Here is a 19,192-nt window from a genome sequence, read left to right on the forward strand (position 1 = left end):
ATCCTCTCAGATTACTGAAGGTGTTGGTTAAGAGAAACTCTAATCATAGACAAGTCTTGGCATGTATTATTCAAGTGGAACCAGTTATTAGTAGTGAAACATGTTTCCCAGTTAGTATGTCTGAGGCAAAAGATGATGAAGAGAACCCTGTTGACTGGGAAAAAGGAATGCACTCCATGGTAATAAAATTTAATAAGGCCTAAAGGAAACCTTTGGTGGTCCCCCACAATAAGAGTCCACAAGGGCTTTTGGCCTAGGTGGTCTTTTCAATAGAAAACAATACACTTGTACATGTGCAGAGATACAAAAGGAAATTATATAATACGTTAAAAAACCTTGATTATATATATATATATATATATATATATATATATATATATATATATATATATATATATATATATATATATATATATATGCTAACATGCACAGTAACCCTCATTCTCATGTAAAAACCTGGTTTATTGTAGACTATTGTAGAAAAGGACTATTGTAAATAAGAAAAATAAATGCATGTGCAGGTTAGCTTGTTATAGGCCAAAAGGCTGGAATTGTGTTGATTGGCCTTGAAATGGGCAATCTTGGGTGGAGTAGTAATAGGGCCTAAGGAAGAACTTTAGTAGACTCTTGCAACAGGAGTTCACTCGGCCTCTGGCATAATTTGTGTTTCTTCTTTTTGAAAGAAAATGATAGGAAAATGTAACTATATCACCAATGCAGATGTGTAAACATCATTAAGCAAAAAGCAAAGTGTATATAGCTTATAGGGATACCGCGACATAATTGCACAAAATAGAAATCGAACAAATTTTAGAGTACCATAACTTATTGATGTAATTACTATATCATGCACAATAAAAGATATAAACCATATAAATTTCCTTCATTAGAAAAGAAATATTACATTGTTGGGCCACAAGATGGTTGAAACCATATCTCTTAGTGTAAGTGTCTCAATAACAAAAAGAGGGTAAAAACCAGTAATCAATAAATATGGCTCTACTATGGTGTTTGTACTTCAGATCCAATCTTTAATAAACCGTTAAAAGATTACACTAGAAGTTATCATTGGAAAGCCGTGACTAGATAAGGGTTTTCTTCACACTCAAACAATGTCAATTTTCCATATGGTTGGCAACATGCAGAAGTCGAAGTAGACATCGAAATCCTTGTAAAATGGAAGTAGTGGATAAGTAACTAAAGAAAGGGAAAACTTTGCATTCATTTTGACCCCAAATTAATGTCGCGAGATAACCCCAATCCTATCATAGACTATAGGCTAATCTGCACATACAAGAAAGGAACCCCTTTATTTGTCTTGAAATTACTTAAATTGTTTTGCAAAGAAAAATATGTAGGGGTTTGTGATAATTAGAGTATGAGCTTGAAAAGATATATCAAAATATCTAGCTTGTTGTTCTCTTGTAATGGGAACATAATATTAGTATTGTAAAACACATATTTATACAAAGAAAACCCTACTAAGAGGAAAATAGAGTGAGGGTTTAATCTCCAATTGAAATTTCTAAAAAGAAAATGTTAGCTGAGAAGAATCCCATGAAATATGGGTAGTACGGTCATGAAACTAATGAAAAAGGGTGGACAACATGTCAAAATCCTCAGAGAGAACCACAATTAACTTGCAATATATCACCAACCACAAAGTTAAAAGACATACTCTATGACAATCTTACCCAATATACATAATCTGTATGATATAGTAAAGAGAAGTGAATGAAAAGAATGAGAATGTTGAATTCTGAGAGCTGGCACACTAGTTATCTTCTGGCCGAAAGGTAATGCTCATTCTCATCAAAAGGGAAACATGATAATCTAACCTTGATGATAAAATATTCAAAGACAACAAAAAAATTTGTTCCTTATCCAAATGCCATGAGGCTACAGAGCTCAACTCTCAACCTATGCCAAATCTAAATGATCCCAATGCAGTGAGGGACTAGGGGTATATAGTTACCCTAACTATGCAAATCCTATGCTTGCTGTTGATCTAAACAAGTAAATCATCATCGTTTAAGTATGACACTTGGCTAGGTCTTTGCCAAATATTATGGACCTATTATCGCGTATTCTCTTCATGTGAGCAGGGTGCCATATAATTCCATGTGTACAAAAGTGCCACGAGGGCCTCTAGTTCCTGAAACTTAATTAGAATTCAACATATTATTAACCACAAAGGTTAATTTCCAAAGTTGTGTATGTAATATATATAATACGTGCGGACTTAGTAATAGTCCACGGTTGAAATGATATGTATATTGCATTGTATCGACTTCAGAATCGTTTTGTGAACCAACCTAATATATGGTAAGTGTGACAAGAACTTGGTTTATGTAATATCAAAAAGTAATATAAATCTCAATGAAATGCATCATTATATTGAGAATGGAATCATATTGGACCAAAAATACAAGATTAAACATGAAAAAGTGGCCGTGGTATAATATGAGACAATTGAGTCAAGTTGGAAAAGAAGGAAAGAATAAAGAATATAGATCATTACAATGTTACTTGAGGATAGGATAAACCAAATATGTGGATAAAAAAACAAGAAAGTGTTTTACCTTTGCATGTAAAATTAAAAAGAAATCATCATGTTGGTGTGGCTACAATGGATATATTATAAATAAATAAAAATCACTACTTGATGCAAGGTAACTATTTGTTATTTTTTTGGTAAAAGTAGAGGGATGTTACATATGGTATCAGAGCTAGGTTCAACACTATGAGCTTTGTGCTAACCATGATTTCATTTAACAAAATGAATGCTTGCTTTTGCACATAATAAGAAGAAGAGTGAGCAAAAAGAAATAAGTGATGGGAGAGTCGCAGGAAGACACTAACAGAGGTGAAGAAGGAATCTATGTGCATCTGGGTGAACAAGGAAGACACTAACAGAGGTGAAGAAGGAATCTATGTTACATCTGGTGTGAATGCAAATTCCTATCATGGAATTATTGAATATGGTGAGAGATCTCGAGACAAATCTAGTAAATCTCTGTGTCGCACACGAGCAGTTGCTAAAAGTTAGTGCAAAACAAGAGCAACTTATTAAAAACTTGATAAACAAATATAATCCTAAAATTGTGGAAATAGGATGGAAGGAAGAAAACAAAGGAGATACATCTAAGAGGAATACCTCTGAAGAGGTGGTTGAAAGTAAAAAACCAAGATTTGAGGGGGAGGAAGGACATAGTTTACCAAAAATTCATTCAAATTTTGGAAAGGAGCAAAAAATGGAGCTACAAGGAGAGTTCAAAAATATCAGACCCCCAACTTATGATGGGGAATCTGAAGAAGAAACAAAAGCATCATTTCTTAATATCAATAGATGTTTTCAAGTTTATGACTATTCTATTGAATTAAAAGCTAATTTAGATACCTACTAGTTACAGGGAAAAGCTTCCCTTTAGTGGGAAGAAGTAATAACAAGGAAAATGATTTTGGTCACCTTGACAATTCACCAATTTTTATGGGGATCATGGTTGGCATCTTGTAATCAAAATAAAACAGATCAATAATTCAAATAATTTTTTATTAATTAACTTTTTGTATTGACTAATTATAAATATGAACATAACATAATGATAATATGGTTGTGTTCAGTTAACATATCTTTATTATTTAGAAATCTACAAAAATAACATAATGACTATATAAGCTCAAATAATGATACATTTTTAAAGTAAATAAATACATGAAGTTATAGATGATTATATGAAATTGTATAGTAATAAATTTTAAGAATCATGAAAAATTATATTTAATGTAAATAACTAATTGTAAATACCAAAATAACGTTAATAAAGTAAAAAACTATGACAATTCGCTAATTTTATGGGGATCATGGTTGGCATCTTGTAATCAACATAAAACAAATCAATAATTCAAACTAATTTTTATTAATTAACTTTTTGTATTGACTAATTGTAAATATGAACATAAAATAATCTTAATATGTTGTATTGAGTTAACATATCTTTTTTATTAGATCCTAAAAGGTAGTAAATATATATAAATAAAATTAATAAAATTAGCAAAGAAATGATCACATGATTCTACAAACTAATAACTAATTATCATAATAGTTATTGATTATAAAAGCTATATATGTAAATAAAACAAATTTAACAAAGTTAGGCAAGGAAAAAGTAGGAGATATTAAAAATTAGTAATTATATACAAATAAAACTATTTTAACAAAATTACGAAAGAAATGCTCACACGATTCTAAAAATTAATGACTAAATAATAACATAATGGCTATATAAGCTCAAATAATGATACATATTCAAAGTAAATAGATACATGAAGTTAACTAATATTTGTGCAACTTCCATCACTATCATTACTCTAATGATTATTTACACCCAGTTCTTCTCAACCATGAACCAACTCTAGAATGTAATGAATTAATAGAATTGCATGACCATAAGAAAATACTTGAAGATGGGCTTAAATAAGTTGATTCATTTCTTTATATGTAACTTACTAAATCTTCTTTTCCTAATGCATAGGGAATGCAATCCAATAAGGGATGAAAATTTTCATCTAGGGAGTCTCAAGTAGTAAATTAATGATATGGAGTTTATTTTTTTGGATAATCTTGGTAGATCCTCCTTTTCTATTAATTATAAAGAAAATTTACACCACATAGATTGGCTAGGTGGCCTCAACTTGCCCAGTGGGAAACCAAGTCTGTTGGCCAGCTATCCCCATTGTATACCATCCAGAAACAAAAAAAAAAAATCAGTATTTCTACCAAAGCTATATAAATTTTAAATTCTTGCCCATACTCTATAGATCTACACACACACACACACACACACACAAATATGCATAGGGAAATGTAAAGGCTATCCGTATATATAAACAAACTCATAAAAGTAGACTAGCTAGTCATGCTACTCAGCAGAAGAGGATTCCACAGGTGTTGGATCTTTGGCATTCGTCCTCGGCATCTCTGTCTAGAACAGGATATAAGGTAGGTGCCTCTCAATTCTCCCAAGTCGAACATCCTATTTGTGCAATTGGAATTGCACCTTCTGGAATTTATCTTTGTAATTAGGCATGCTTTGGACAGTGACAACCATGCCCACCAAAATCTGTTCCATAGCCTTACCCAGGAGATTTTTCATCAATTAGTACAGGTAGAGGGTTTGCTTGAATTAAGTGATTCTGCCCCTCGTGTTTCCTGGATTTGGGACAAGGGTTCTCCAATATTCCACTCCCGTGTTTGTCTCGCTCTCTTGTTTCACTTCTTCTTCCCAATCCTCTAACAATTTACGAATTTCCTCATTAGTGCCTTCACAATAGGCAATTGTCGCTTCACTTAATAGCCTTTCAACAGATTTCCTTCCTCTGCATCCCTCAGACGTGTCCGGTTTTGCTTCCTTCCTGGTCGCTTGGTCGCTCCTTCCACGACCAGAGGTTTTGCAGGACATGTCATGTTTTTTCTGACCCAATCCTATTCATTACAACAAACCATAATCCAGTTATAATTCAACAAAATGAGACAGGGAGCTTTCACATAGGTGGTAGGATTACCATGCACCAACCCGCCTTCCTCAAACCCTCCCCTTTCGGTTGCAGTGCCCTGCCTTTTGGGGTCGCAAGCTAGTTCCCTAGAGGGGGCCAACCCACAACCAGCACCAATGGATACACTTTGCCTAAGACACCTCCTCTTAGCCTCAATTCGGTTTGTCTCTTCTCCTCGGTTCCAGGTTGGTAAACACCATCACTTACCAGCTCTCCGCCAACCTTTGCTACCATACCCTTTACCCTCTGCCTAGGATGCGAGAGGAGGACCCAACCCAATCATCCACCCATCCTTGAGCCCCATGACGTCGCCATCGCCAATTTGTCTGCCGAGGTTGCAACCTACGTCTCCGCGGCTATGCATGGGCCTAAAGCAAAGGCTACCACCCAAAATGGAGATGGGCCAACCAACTCTACCCCCAAGGCTCATATCCCTAGCATTACCAACAGGACTCCTACAAACTACAAAACTAGGCCCTCTATGCAGTGCCAATAGAATTCCCATATAGGAAAGGAGAAATTCAAAGGAAAGAGAAATAGATAGTATGCCAAAAGGGTGAGAGAGACATACACAGAACCAAGCATGTGCCACCAACCTAGAGCCCCAACGCTTCTCAATTTTGCAGGTCTCCCCCATAATTCCTCCCCTCTCCCCTAAACGAAAATCAGAGTAGGTCAACATTACAAGAGCAGAGATATATCTGAGTACATACTCGTTACCCTTCGCGCACAATCAGTAGGCTTGTTGCAGTTGGTGGCGCCATAGACCCTACCCGTTTCACCAGTATCCTTGCTCGCAAACGTTTCGATCAACACCAACCTTCCCTCCTTCACTATTACTAAAAGCAACATTGTCTTTACTTCCACTGCCACCTTTCATTTTGATGTTCTTGATTTTGATGTTGACAGTTGTGTGAGATATTCAAGAGCGTGATAGTGACGGATGTGAATTTTGATGTTCTTGATTTTGATGTTGACAGTTGTGTGAGATATTTGAGAGCGTGATAGCGACGGATGTGAGCGAGCAACAAATCAGCTACACTCCCAAGCGTCCCAACATAAAGTACGCGGTGACTCCCCAGGGTATGTCGGTGGAGGAGCTGGAGAGCACCGTAGGAGCAGAGGGGAGTGTGGATCTGGTGATGGTGGTGTAGGCTCTTCGCTGGTTTGATCTTGAGACCTTTTATGGGCACGTGAAGCACGTTCTGCGAAAGCCCGGTGGGGTATTTGTGGCGTGGTGCTACAAAGAACTAGTTGTGAACCCAAGCGTGGACTGCATATTTGAGGATCTGTACCGCGCATCCGTCCTCCCCTTTTGGGACCTCGCTCGTCAAATAGTGGACAACGAATACACATTATTGTCCTTCCCATTCCAGGGCATTGTCCAGGAGGGCTCAGAGGACGGGGAGTTGACAACAGGTCCCATAAAATTGTGGGCAAAGAAGGAGATGGGGTTATATGGGTTCATGACTTATTTGAGATCGTGGTCTGCTTATTAGATGACGAAGGCCACGGGAGTTGATCTGTTGGACGAACAAATGGTTGCTCGTTTCAAGGATGCGTGGGGCGGAATCGAGGTGAAGACCGTCAGTCGGCCTGCGTTCCTCAAAATAGGCATTGTTTAGCCTATTCTAAGGTTTATTTGTTTCATCGCTGCAGACATGTGAACAGGTCAAATGATTCCAATAAAAACTTATCCTTACCAGGAATAATACCTTTTTATAATATTTATATCTATTTTTCAATATTTATATTTAAATTATTTTTAAAAAATTCCCATAAATTCTAAAATAAATGATATGCACTACATATTTCACAAAACCTAGTAAAGCCAATTATAAATCTAAATTACACCAAAGGCATTTTTTTTTGAGGTAAATATATACACGGTTATTGAAATTACTTTAATTTAGCCAAAAACATTTTCTCGTGGACGCTTTTCGAACCAGCATCTTCTTATTATAAATTACAGAGGTCTTAATTCAAAAATTAAAAATTATTTTAAAAAGTTAAAATTAAAAAAAATAATAATCTAAAAACAATAATTATCTAGCAAAAATAATTATCCCACCAAAAATAAATAAAACCAAGCTTTAAACGTTAATCCACCCGAATAAATTGATAAGACACATGCTTTAAATGTTAATCCACCAAAAAGCGAGCCTAATCCAAACAACGTTCCCACCCCATTTTCAGCGGACTCTTTGTTGATATTTATTTTCAACATACGATTGTACTGATTGAGAAATGTTTTAAATGACATGTGATTATTGGAAGCACTAATTCTTTTATCTTTTCATTGTACTAATTCTTTTATTACATATACTGCACTTATGTAATGATAACTTACTTTTATTAATTTCTTGTGTCGAGAGAACCATTTTTATTTTACATTAGTAGTTTAATTACTTGATCCGTGTTCTTTCCTAATGAGGAAATATATCGTATACAATGAAACAAATATATTTTAGCGTCTATTGTATTAGTTTCAATATCGTGTAAGAGACAATATATTGTTTTTATTTTGTGCTTCTTGCATTGATTTTATTCATGTTCTAATGTAAAACAATAAGTTGCAACGATTTTAATAATGGTAGATTCGTATTATGATTTTGATTTAAAGTTATTTTAAAAATGATTTAGACTCTATATTGAGTAGTGATTTCGACTCTATAGTCAAGTAGTGTATTGATTTTGACAATGAAATAATCCAAAACGATATGGTAAATAGATTTTAATGATAATATCAAGTGAAAAATAATTCAAGGTATTAATTAAAAAATTGAAAATTAATATAGTAAATTAATTTTAAAACACATATTATGATGTAGTGAAAGTGATTGAAAATTAATATAATAAATTAATTAGATTATTTAATGGAATTTTTCCTGTTTTACAAAGGCTAATATCCTTAAGGTTATTCAACCAATTTTTTTCTTTTGTACAAAGCTAATATCACTATTAGGATTTAGGATATTAGTATTTAGGACTTAGGATTTGTTGGTATAATCCACGTTCCATCCAAACATTTTTATAGAATTGGTTATTAATGCATAAAAATAAAATAACGTAAAGTATTAAACACTATTACTTCCTTTTCCATCTATGTATCCTTTATTTATGGAAATTACACTTTACATTTATGTATTATTTGTTTATTGAAATTATACTTTACAAGTGGGCATTAAGGATCAATAATTTTGTTTGTGGTGAGTTCTTTTGTTACAATTGGAATTAACACCAATTTAAATCAACTCCACATCTTCTTGCTCCTTGGATTTATAAATGATACCTAATAATGATCCATGACTCCATTGGAAGATCTCCTTACTTCCTACTCCACTTTTGGTTTGGACCCTGATTATCTTCTTTATTCAGAGGTATCGCCGCATTGGACCCTAGTTCTTATGAAGGTATCATGATGTTGAATATTGTAAGAAGGTATCATGATTATAAGGGTTACTTATGCTACTATGAAAATGTGGAATATTTAATTCTAAGAATGTGTTATCTTGAAGCTTACCTACGACATTTGGGATCATCCCATGGAGGTGCAAAGTTAAAAACTTTTAAGCTGGAGGTGCAAAGTTAAAAACTTTTAGAGCGAATTCAATGTTTTAATAAGAGCAGTTGGATCACCCATAATAATAGCAATTGATCATTTTTGGGAACCCGCTCCATGATATGAACTTTTTCTCTATGATTCATAACCTTCTGGTTTGGTAGATTCCAGTAAAGAGAAAGCTACTTGCAAATCGTAGCCAAGGATTTTACATTATTTTTGAATTCAATCTACAATCACTGTTCGGTTCAGATCTTGCAAATATCAATTGCCAGCATATGAAGAAAAAAATTATAATGGGAGAAATTAGTCTTCCTAAAATGTTTGAAAAATAGGGAAGGGTAGATCCTATGGAGAATACAATGTTGAGACCAATTCTTTGTAGGGAGAGAGACATGAACAATGAGTATTGGTCACTAAGAATATTGTAACTCTATGAAATTCACAATTGGTGTAGTCCCTTGCTATTATTGGTTAGAAGTTTCTTTCCAGAAACAAAAGATTTTTATTTCAGAGTATAATATTTTGGAGATAAGCACAAGTTGCTACCTAATTGTATTCGAAATTTTCTAGTCTTCTTTGTGCTACTGATTGCAATGGAAAAATGTTTTTCTTCAATTATGATTTTGTATTGTAGGAAATATGTTACAGTTTGCATTTTCCTTTGTTCGATTTCTTATAATCAGTACACACCCCTCACAATGACTTAAGATATTTGTAATCTTGAATTCTGAATGGTTTTGAGGGCAAGAACAAATACCTACAAAGTAAATTTGTCAAAAATGTAGTTGCCATTATGTACGTGTCTTAATAGTAACAATCTTTTGATAGCATGAGTCTTAGAATTTCTTGACCATCTTCTAAATATAGGACATCTCTTTTATTATAATTTAATGTGGATGTCTTTACGTTTCATAAGTCTCAGAATTGCTTGACGATGATCTTCTAAATATAGGACATCTCTTTTATTATAATTTTACGTGGATTTCTTACATTTCTCAAACATAGCTTAATTCTTCTAACCTCATAAGGGTGTGTCGTGGTAATCATAATATTACTAATTCCGAGATTGTTATGAATTCAAAATATATTGTATTATCATTAAAATGTTTTATAGATTTTTATTTTATTATTTTATTATACTAAGTTAATATATTTGTTTATATTACTTAAAAGTTTCTAAACCATAAATATGTAGAAATTTCTCATTTCCCACCCCGGTTTTCAGTTTCTCCTTATTTCTCCCATATAGTTAAATGCCCTTTCCCATAACCATACATTCAACAAGCTGGAAAAAATAAATATTGCTGAAAACACAAATTCTGGAAATTTTACAGAATGCTGGAAATTGCAGAAATAAAAATCAGCAGTAATAAACAGCCATTAAAACACATTTAAACACTGAGATTTTTGGTCAACTTGACCCTGGAAAAACCCCCTACAACTCTTGGGGAAAACCAGTTTGAGAGCTCTTCTTTATTTATGGAAAAAGCCTTTTTACAGTAGGTGAAATGTTTAGCAAACAAAAAAAATCAGCAAACAGACTTTTGCAACTTATCTAAGCCTTGCTGATACACCACTGCTGATACTCTGCAGCTGTTGCTGTTACACCGCGACTGTTGCTGTTACACTGCTGCTGTTGCTGTTACACCGCGGCTGTTGCTGTTACACTGCGGCTGTTGCTGTTACACCGCTGCTGTTGCTGTTACACCGCGGCTGTTGCTGTTACACCGCGGCTGTCGCTGTTACACCGCTTTCAGCTGCTGAAACTCCGCTCTCAGCTGCTGAAACTCCACTCTGCTGAAACTCCGCTTTCAGCTGCTGAAACTCCGCTTTGCTGAAACTCCGCTTTCAGCTGTCCAGAAATCTCCCTTGCTCTCTTGCTCTCCTTCTCTCAATCTGCTCATGAAAGAATGAATGATCTTTTCCTCCTTTTCCTCCCTTAACCCAACCCTAAGTGACTTTTGGGTGATCCCTAAATCCAATGGCTGAAATAGATTTAGATCAATGGCTGAGATTAAATGCTCATTTAAATCTCACTTTCTATTTTTTAATTCACCCCACTTTAATAAAGACCCACTTAGTCATTTATTTCCAAAGTCACTTTTCCTTTCTAATTTTTCATTGACTTTATAAAAGTCACTTTAAAATTAGACTTAGTAACTTTATCACTTAAAGTCACTTTTAAATTAGATTTAACTTTATAAAAATTATAAAGTTACTTTAGGAGAAAAATTAAATTCTTTTGGACACTTTTCCCTAGGCCAAAGATCAAAGCCTAAGGGAACCACCTGTCCTCCGGTACCAAATTTCAACACTCCCTCTTACCGAGGAAGGTGTTCCTCACCACACCCATCTTGTCTCTGAAATAGACATGCTTGCCCCGTGGTAAGGCTTTGGTAAGAATATCCGCAACCTGCTCATCAGTGGAAATATACTCAAGCTTCACAGCTCCCTTCTGAACATAGTCTCTGATGAAATGATATCTGATCCCGATATGCTTTGACCTGTCATGAAATACTGGATTCTCCGTGAGTTTAATGCAACTCTGATTATCATAGTAAATCACTGAAGGTCTCAACGGCTGACCAAATAAGCCAAACAACATCTTGCGAAGCCAGATGGCCTCACAACTAGCTAGACTGGCTGCCATATACTCTGCTTCCGCTGAACTCAGTGCTACTGACTGCTGCTTCCGGCTGAACCATGACACTACTGCTGAACCCAACCCAAAACAGCACCCTGAAGTGCTCTTCCTATCAAAAGCACAACCTGCCCAATCAGAATCAGTGTATCCTGCCAATCTCAATCCATCTCCCTGCCTGTAGTCCAGACCATAATCCACTGTCCCCTGCAAGTACTGCAAAATGTGTTTTGCAGCCACCCAGTGAACCTTCCTAGGCTCACACATAAACTGACTCATCGTGTTGACTGCAAAACAGATATCTGGTCTAGTGTTGACCAAATACATCAAGGAACTAATCAGCTGCCTGTACAATGTTGGATCCACCAACTCGGAATCTGAAGCATGAAGCTTCTTCCAGTTGGTGATCATCGGTGTCGACATGGGTCTACAATCCTCCATGTGGAATCTGCTAAGGATGTCCACAATATACTTCCCCTGCCCCAGGAAGAAATGCCCCTCCTCCTGCCACACCTCCAAACCCAAAAAGTAATGCATCAAGCCGATGTCCTTCATCTCAAACTCCGCCGCAAGATCTCTCTTGCAGTGCTCTATGAGTCTCTCTGCACCTGTAATGACCAAGTCATCCACATACAACACCAGAATGAGAGGCTCCTCACCAATCACAATAAAGTAAAGGTTTGGATCTGCCTCACTCTTTGTGAAACCCATCCCCTGCAAATATGTATCTATCCTGGAGTACCAAGCTCTGGGAGCTTGCTTCAGGCCATAAAGGGCCTTCTTCAGTCTGCACACATGGAACTCCTTCCCATGCACCTCAAAGCCCTGTGGCTGCTCAATGTACACCTCCTCCTGTATGAAGCCATTGAGAAATGCGGTCTTCACATCCATCTGGTGGATCTTCCAACCCATCTTTGTTGCTATCGATATAATGGAGCATATCGAAGTATATCAAGCCACGGGAGCGAAGGTCTCCTCATAATCAACTCCCTCTACCTAGGAGAACCCTCTAGCCACAAACCTTGCTTTGAATTTCTCAATGCTGCCATCTGCAGCATGCTTTACCTTGTAAAGCCATCTGGAAGTAACCACGGATTTGCCCTCAGGCCTCGGCACCACCTCCCAAACATCATTCTTCATGATAGAAGAATACTCCTCCTGCATGGCCTCTCTCCAGACCTGCTGGCTAGCTGCCTCCTCATAGCTAGAAGGCTCAAAGTCAAGGATGCTAGTAACCATCGCCATATAACTACAAAACCTCTCAGGTGGTCTACTCTCTCTGACCGGCCTCTTCGGCTCAGCAACAGATGTGGCATCTCTCAAGGTGTCCTGAAGCCACTTGGGCTTCCTCTTCCCTGAGCATGCTTCTCCCATAGGAGAATGAAACTCCTCCTCCTCATCACCATCAGTAACCTGAACTCCTGACTGTCTGTCTGCTGTCCTCCTGCCCGCACCTGAACCTGTAGAAGCTGAGGTACCATGTGAACTGTCCATCAGTGGACTCCCTAGTGAACTGCTCTGTGAACTGCTCTGCATGCTGCCCGAAGCACCACCCCTTTGGCTCGGCGAGCCACTGCTCACTGATGGACCTGACATCCTCATGGATGTACCTCCGGATCCTCCTGATCCCTGCCCACTGGATCCCTGTGACTGACTCAACTGTTGCTGAGGGTCTGGCTGATCCAGATACTCTAACTCCCGTGACCTCCTAAAGGCCCTGTCCTCCTCGAACTTCACATCCCGTCTGACAACAACTCTCCTCTGTGCAGGAATGTAAATCCGAAAGGCCTTTGAGGTCTCACTGTAGCCCACAAAGATACCCTTCTCTGCGGTGGGCTCTAGTTTGGTCCTCTTCTCCTTGGGTATATAGGAGTATGCAATGCATCCAAAGATATGAAGATGACCAAGATCAGGCTTCTTCCCAGAGAAAGCCTCCTCCGGAGTCATGTGCCCCAAGGCACGATGCAGACTCCTGTTCTGCAAGTAAACAGCTGTGTTGCAGGCCTCTACCCACAAGAACAATGGCAACCCCTGATCATGTAACATGGCTTTGGCAGCCCCTATGATGGATCTGTTCTTCCTCTCCGCAACCCCGTTCTGCTGGGGGTTGTAAGGAACAGTGAACTCCCTCCTAATGCCTGCCTCCGCACAATAGTCAACAAACTCTCCAAGGGTGTACTCTCCTCCATTGTCCGACCTCAGGGACTTGATCTTCCGACCTGTCTGTGCCTCCACAAGAGCTCTAAACCCCTGAAACCGCTTGAAGACCTCACTCTTGGTCTTCAAAAAATAAATCCAGGTCCTCCTGGAGTGATCATCAATGAATAAAACATAGTACTCATATCCACTCAAGGAAACATGAGACATCCGACCGCTCACATCGGAATGAATCAAATCAAGTATCCCAGTCGCTTTGCTGTCACTGCTGGGAAAAGGGGATTTGGCAAACTTGCCCATCGCACAACCTCTGCAAGTATCAAAGTGATCAGTACTGAAATCTGGCACACCTGTAGTGATCTCCCGCAATGTCCTCAAGGCTCCATGATACATGTGTCCCATCCTGCGGTGCCAAATCTCACACAACTCAGAACTGCTAGCTCTGCTGTCGGTACTACTGCTCAATGCCAAAAGGGGCTGGAATGCAAACTTGTACACCTTTGCATGGCGTACACCTATCACTCTAGCTGAATCAGCTGGAGTGTCCCTGGGATACATCAACACCTGTCCTCCCTTGAACAGTACCTCATATCCTCTGTCCTCCAAAGCTGAGACGGATATGAGGTTCTTCCTCATCCCTGGCACATAAAGAACCTCTGACACGTTCAAGGGAGGTTTGGACTCCCTCTGAAATGTCACTGTCCCCACCCCGACTGCTCTAACAACTCTGTCATCACCGAGTACTACCTCAATATCAGTGCCACTCTCTGAAAGCTCTGAGAAGTACTCACAGACTCCTGTCATATGACATGAAGCCCCACTGTCCACATACCAGATACCTGAAGATGCTCCATTAATCGAGGGAAAAGCATGCTCCCTCTGAACCTGTGTGGCAGGTGATCCTGCACTAGAGGAATCACATGTAGTGAACGCAAACTCCCGGTCAAAACGACCTGCAAAGTCCTCAATCTCTGCTGAAGCTGCCACGTCCTGGTTCTTCCCCTTCTTCTTCTTCTTCTCCGGACACACAACTGCATAGTGTCCCATCTTCTGACAATTCCAACACTTCACCTTGGAATAGTCCTTCTGTGTGTTCCCCTGTTTACCTTTACCTTTGCCTTTGCCCCCACCACCGCTTGTGGAAGCCTGCTTCTTCCCTTTGCCTTTCTTGCCTCCTGCCACCAGTGCTACGTCCTCATCCTGCTCAACTGGCTTGGCTGCCCCAAGCTGTCCTTTCCTGATCTCTGTCTGAATGCAATCATCCCAAAACCTCTCCCATGTGGGAAGGGTCTCACGTGCACAAACCCCATAAGCAAAGTTCAACCATGAACGGGGGAGGCCATTCACTGCAATCCACACCAACTCAGTGGGTGGAATGGCCTCTCCAATCGCTGCCAACTCATCTCTCACATTAGTAATATTTGTGAGATATCCAGCTGCACTATCATTACCCATCTTAATGTTCTTCAGCTTCTCCTTCAGGACCATTTTTCAGTTCTCATTGGTACTCTGGTAGAGATTGGACAATGCTGTCCACATCTCATGGGCATTGCTCTTTCCTCTCACATGAGGAATGCAATGGTCTTTGATTCCGTCTAGAATCAACTTCTTACCCTTGTTGTTCTTTTTATTATAAGCAGCCAACTGAGTAGCATCAGTAGGCACAACAACAGGGTTCTGTGTTGTATGCACCATGATATCCCAGACTTCTGCCTCCTCAAAGATACTCTACATTCTCTCCTTCCAAACGCTGTAATTTGTATGCCCATCCAACCTATCCTCCACCCTCAATCCCAATGACATCCTGCTGTCCTAAAACTGAAAAATAGCACTGCTGTGGTAAAGATAAAACTGCTGTTTATAAAAAAATCAGCTTGCTGGAATTTTCTGAGTGAAAAATCAGCAGCTGTAATTTTTTTCTTTTGCTGTTCCAAACTGCCCTTCAGCACTCAAGCTCTGATACCATGTAGAAATTTCTCATTTCCCACCCCGGTTTTCAGTTTCTCCTTATTTCTCCCATATAGTTAAATGCCCTTTCCCATAATCATACATTCAACAAGATGGAAAAAATAAATATTGCTGAAAACACAAATTCTGGAAATTTTACAGAATGCTGGAAATTGCAGAAATAAAAATTAGCAGTAATAAACAGCCATTAAAACACATTTAAATACTGAGATTTTTGGTCAACTTGACCCTAAAAAAACCCTCTACAACTCTTGGGGAAAACCAGTTTGAGAGCTCTTCTTTATTTCTGGAAAAAGCCTTTTTACAGTAGGTGAAATGTTCAGCAAACAAAAAAAATCAGCAAACAGACTTTTACAACTTATCTCAGCCTTGCTGATACACCACTGCTGATACTCCGTAGCTGTTGCTATTACACCGCGGCTGTTGCTGTTACACCGCGGCTGTTGCTGTTACACCACGGCTATTGCTGTTACACCGCTGCTGTTGCTGTTACACCGTGGCTGTTGTTGTTACACCGCGGCTGTTGCTGTTACACCGCGGCTGTTGCTGTTACACCGCGGCTGTTGCTGTTACACCGCTTTCAGCTGCTGAAACTCCGCTCTCAGCTGCTGAAACTCCACTCTGCTGAAACTCCGCTTTCAGCTGCTGAAACTCCGCTTTGCTGAAACTCCGCTTTCAGCTGCTGAAACTCCGCTTTCAGCTGTCCAGAAATCTCCCTTGCTCTCTTGCTCTCCTTCTCTCAATCTGCTCATGAAAGAATGAATGATCTTTTCCTCCTTTTCCTCCCTTAACCCAACTCTAAGTGATTTTTGGGTGATCCCTAAATCCAATGGCTAAAATAGATTTAGATCAATGGCTGAGATTAAATGCTCATTTAAATCTCACTTTCTATTTTTTAATTCACCCCACTTTAATAAAGACCCACTTAGTCATTTATTTCCAAAGTCACTTTTCCTTTCTAATTTTTCATTGAATTTATAAAAGTCACTTTAAAATTAGACTTAGTAACTTTATCACTTAAAGTCACTTTTAAATTAGATTTAACTTTATAAAAATTATAAAGTTACTTTAGGAGAAAAATTAAATTCTTTTGGACACTTTTCCCTAGGCCAAAGATCAAAGCCTAAGGGAACCACCTGTCCTCCAGTACCAAATTTCAACAAAATATATATAGATTCATGTCAGAGTAGTAAATTAAGGATTTGTATCATGGTTTTAACGGGCAAAGATGGAATTTGGTTGTTTCAATCTTCATTGTATTTATATTGTAATTATCATTTTGATTCTTTGGCTTGCTTTGTTTTCAGTGTTTTAAGCACATTGAAATTGTGAGTTAGTTTATATTTAAATTTGAGTTCCCACTCATCTCATTGTAGTGGGTAGTTATCATTTGGTGTAATATAATTAGCATTTTGATTGTTTGGCTTGCTTTGTTTTTTGTGTTTGAGGCATATTGAAATTGCGAGTTTAGTTTATCATTAAAGTTGAGTTCTCACTCATCTCAATGTAGTGGGTGGTTATCATTTGTTATTTTTTGTTGTAGTGGGTAGTTATTAATTAGTGTTTTTTAATAGTATTGACTTCATAAAATCCATCTATCATGAAAGTCACTATTATATTAATAACTACCATAAAAGTCAATCAAAGTTTTTGTTATGTATTAGTTTTTTTTTTTTAGATTTATTCTTAGTTTAAATTTTGATTAGTAGCAAATATAAAATTGAAACAAGAATAATCATCCAAGTTAAGTAAATCGAAAAATAAAAATAAACCATAACTTGCAATACCAATTAAATCTAGGTATAGCAAGAAATTATTACTCCTATTTCTCAAAAGCTTTAATTGGGTTTGTCATTACAACTCGTATGGAGGATGATACAAACCAACAAAATAAAAAAGATATAGATTATGATAAAGTATCTTAAGAAATCAAAGAAGATATCAAACAATAATTCCACAGTTGCCATCTTTTAGAGTGGCTTAAAATACAAGACTTTCTGGCTTCGAGAGAATCTTCCAAACCAACTCGATAAAAGCATGCAAAGTTTATTTTGGAGTTGAGGGTTATGGCTCCTATTATGAAGGAAAATCCCCTTTGTGGACAGAGGTGATCCCTCTAGCCCAATGAGTGGGTCTAGCCACAAACTTAACAAACTAACATACACTTTCCTAGCTTATGTTTGACAAATGCAGAGAGAAGGAGAAACCTACCTCGCTCTGATGTTAATCACTTGATCTCTGCAGATGGATTTGAAGATTTCACTCCTGTCTTCATTCCTTAGTTGTTCTTCACGTCTGAGTACCTGCAAGGAAGATCAAAGTACTATGCAAGATACAAGAGCATATATAGCATACATCAAACATTGACTACTTAACACATCAAGGAACATTAAGCTAATAGCATAAGCATTTACACAATTATGGAAAGTGAACATCAGATGTATATATTAATAAGCTAAAAAGGGAAGCATACAACCTATGCCTTGATGTTGGAGACCTCCTTTTGGTGGATGTCCAAGTCCAAGCAAAGACTCTTCAAGCACTCCTTCTCCAAGCTATAATGGGTAGCATGTAAGCATAATCTCAGCATACGGATGCAACAATCAATGACCAACCATTTCGCAATGGAAGGGAGTGAATTTATAGGAAGGGAGAGGGAGTTAGGGATCCACAAAAGAGGGAGGAAGGTCCACATATCAAGGGGAAAGCCCATGATGATAAGATCAAGAGGCCCAAATGAGAGAAATCGACCATATCAACAACAACCAATATCTAGCTCGTTGTTCCCGAATGTTCTAGTGAGCAAAGCTTCTCCTCCAGTTTGGGAAAACCCACCAAAAGAGATTCAGTGTGGGTTTTCCTATGAAAACCCACGCTGGAAACGCGAGTGTATAACTGAGCAACTTGCCATCAGAACGAGGAGGCAGTGGAGCGAAACACACTGATGCCAAAAAATAGGTTTTTAGGCAACCTTCTTCAGAATGGATTTAGGGAAGTTTTCCTTTGATTCTTCAAGGAGGCTTTGGTCTGTATATCATGATGGATATGCTGCACAGTAGTCAACGTTTTGGAACTTCGTGATATGGAACAGGAAGTGAACAGGAGGTGTGAAAAAATATTGTGTAACAAATGCCCCCTAAAGCATGAAGGAAAAACAAGGAGTGATGGCTGAGATGCTTTACAAGTCAGTGCAAGGACGAGAACAACACCATCAGGAGACTTGCAAATCAAGCATATACATATACATATACATATCTGACATCTCTGATGATCATGCCTAATGATACATGAATATGAATCTAATA

At 37.9% G+C, this 19,192-nt stretch overlaps 1 pseudogene; it reads left to right on the forward strand.

Moving 5' to 3' along the window:
* Positions 1–7,181, forward strand: part of LOC149267260 (uncharacterized) — a 63,640-nt pseudogene extending 56,459 nt beyond the window's left edge.
* The last annotated feature ends 12,011 nt before the right edge of the window (positions 7,182–19,192 follow it).

Source organism: Pinus tabuliformis, chromosome 6 (assembly GCF_031772625.1).
Source record: "Pinus tabuliformis cultivar Carrire ecotype Pingquan chromosome 6, CPIR1, whole genome shotgun sequence".
In the NCBI taxonomy this organism is placed as follows: Eukaryota; Viridiplantae; Streptophyta; class Pinopsida; order Pinales; family Pinaceae; genus Pinus; species Pinus tabuliformis.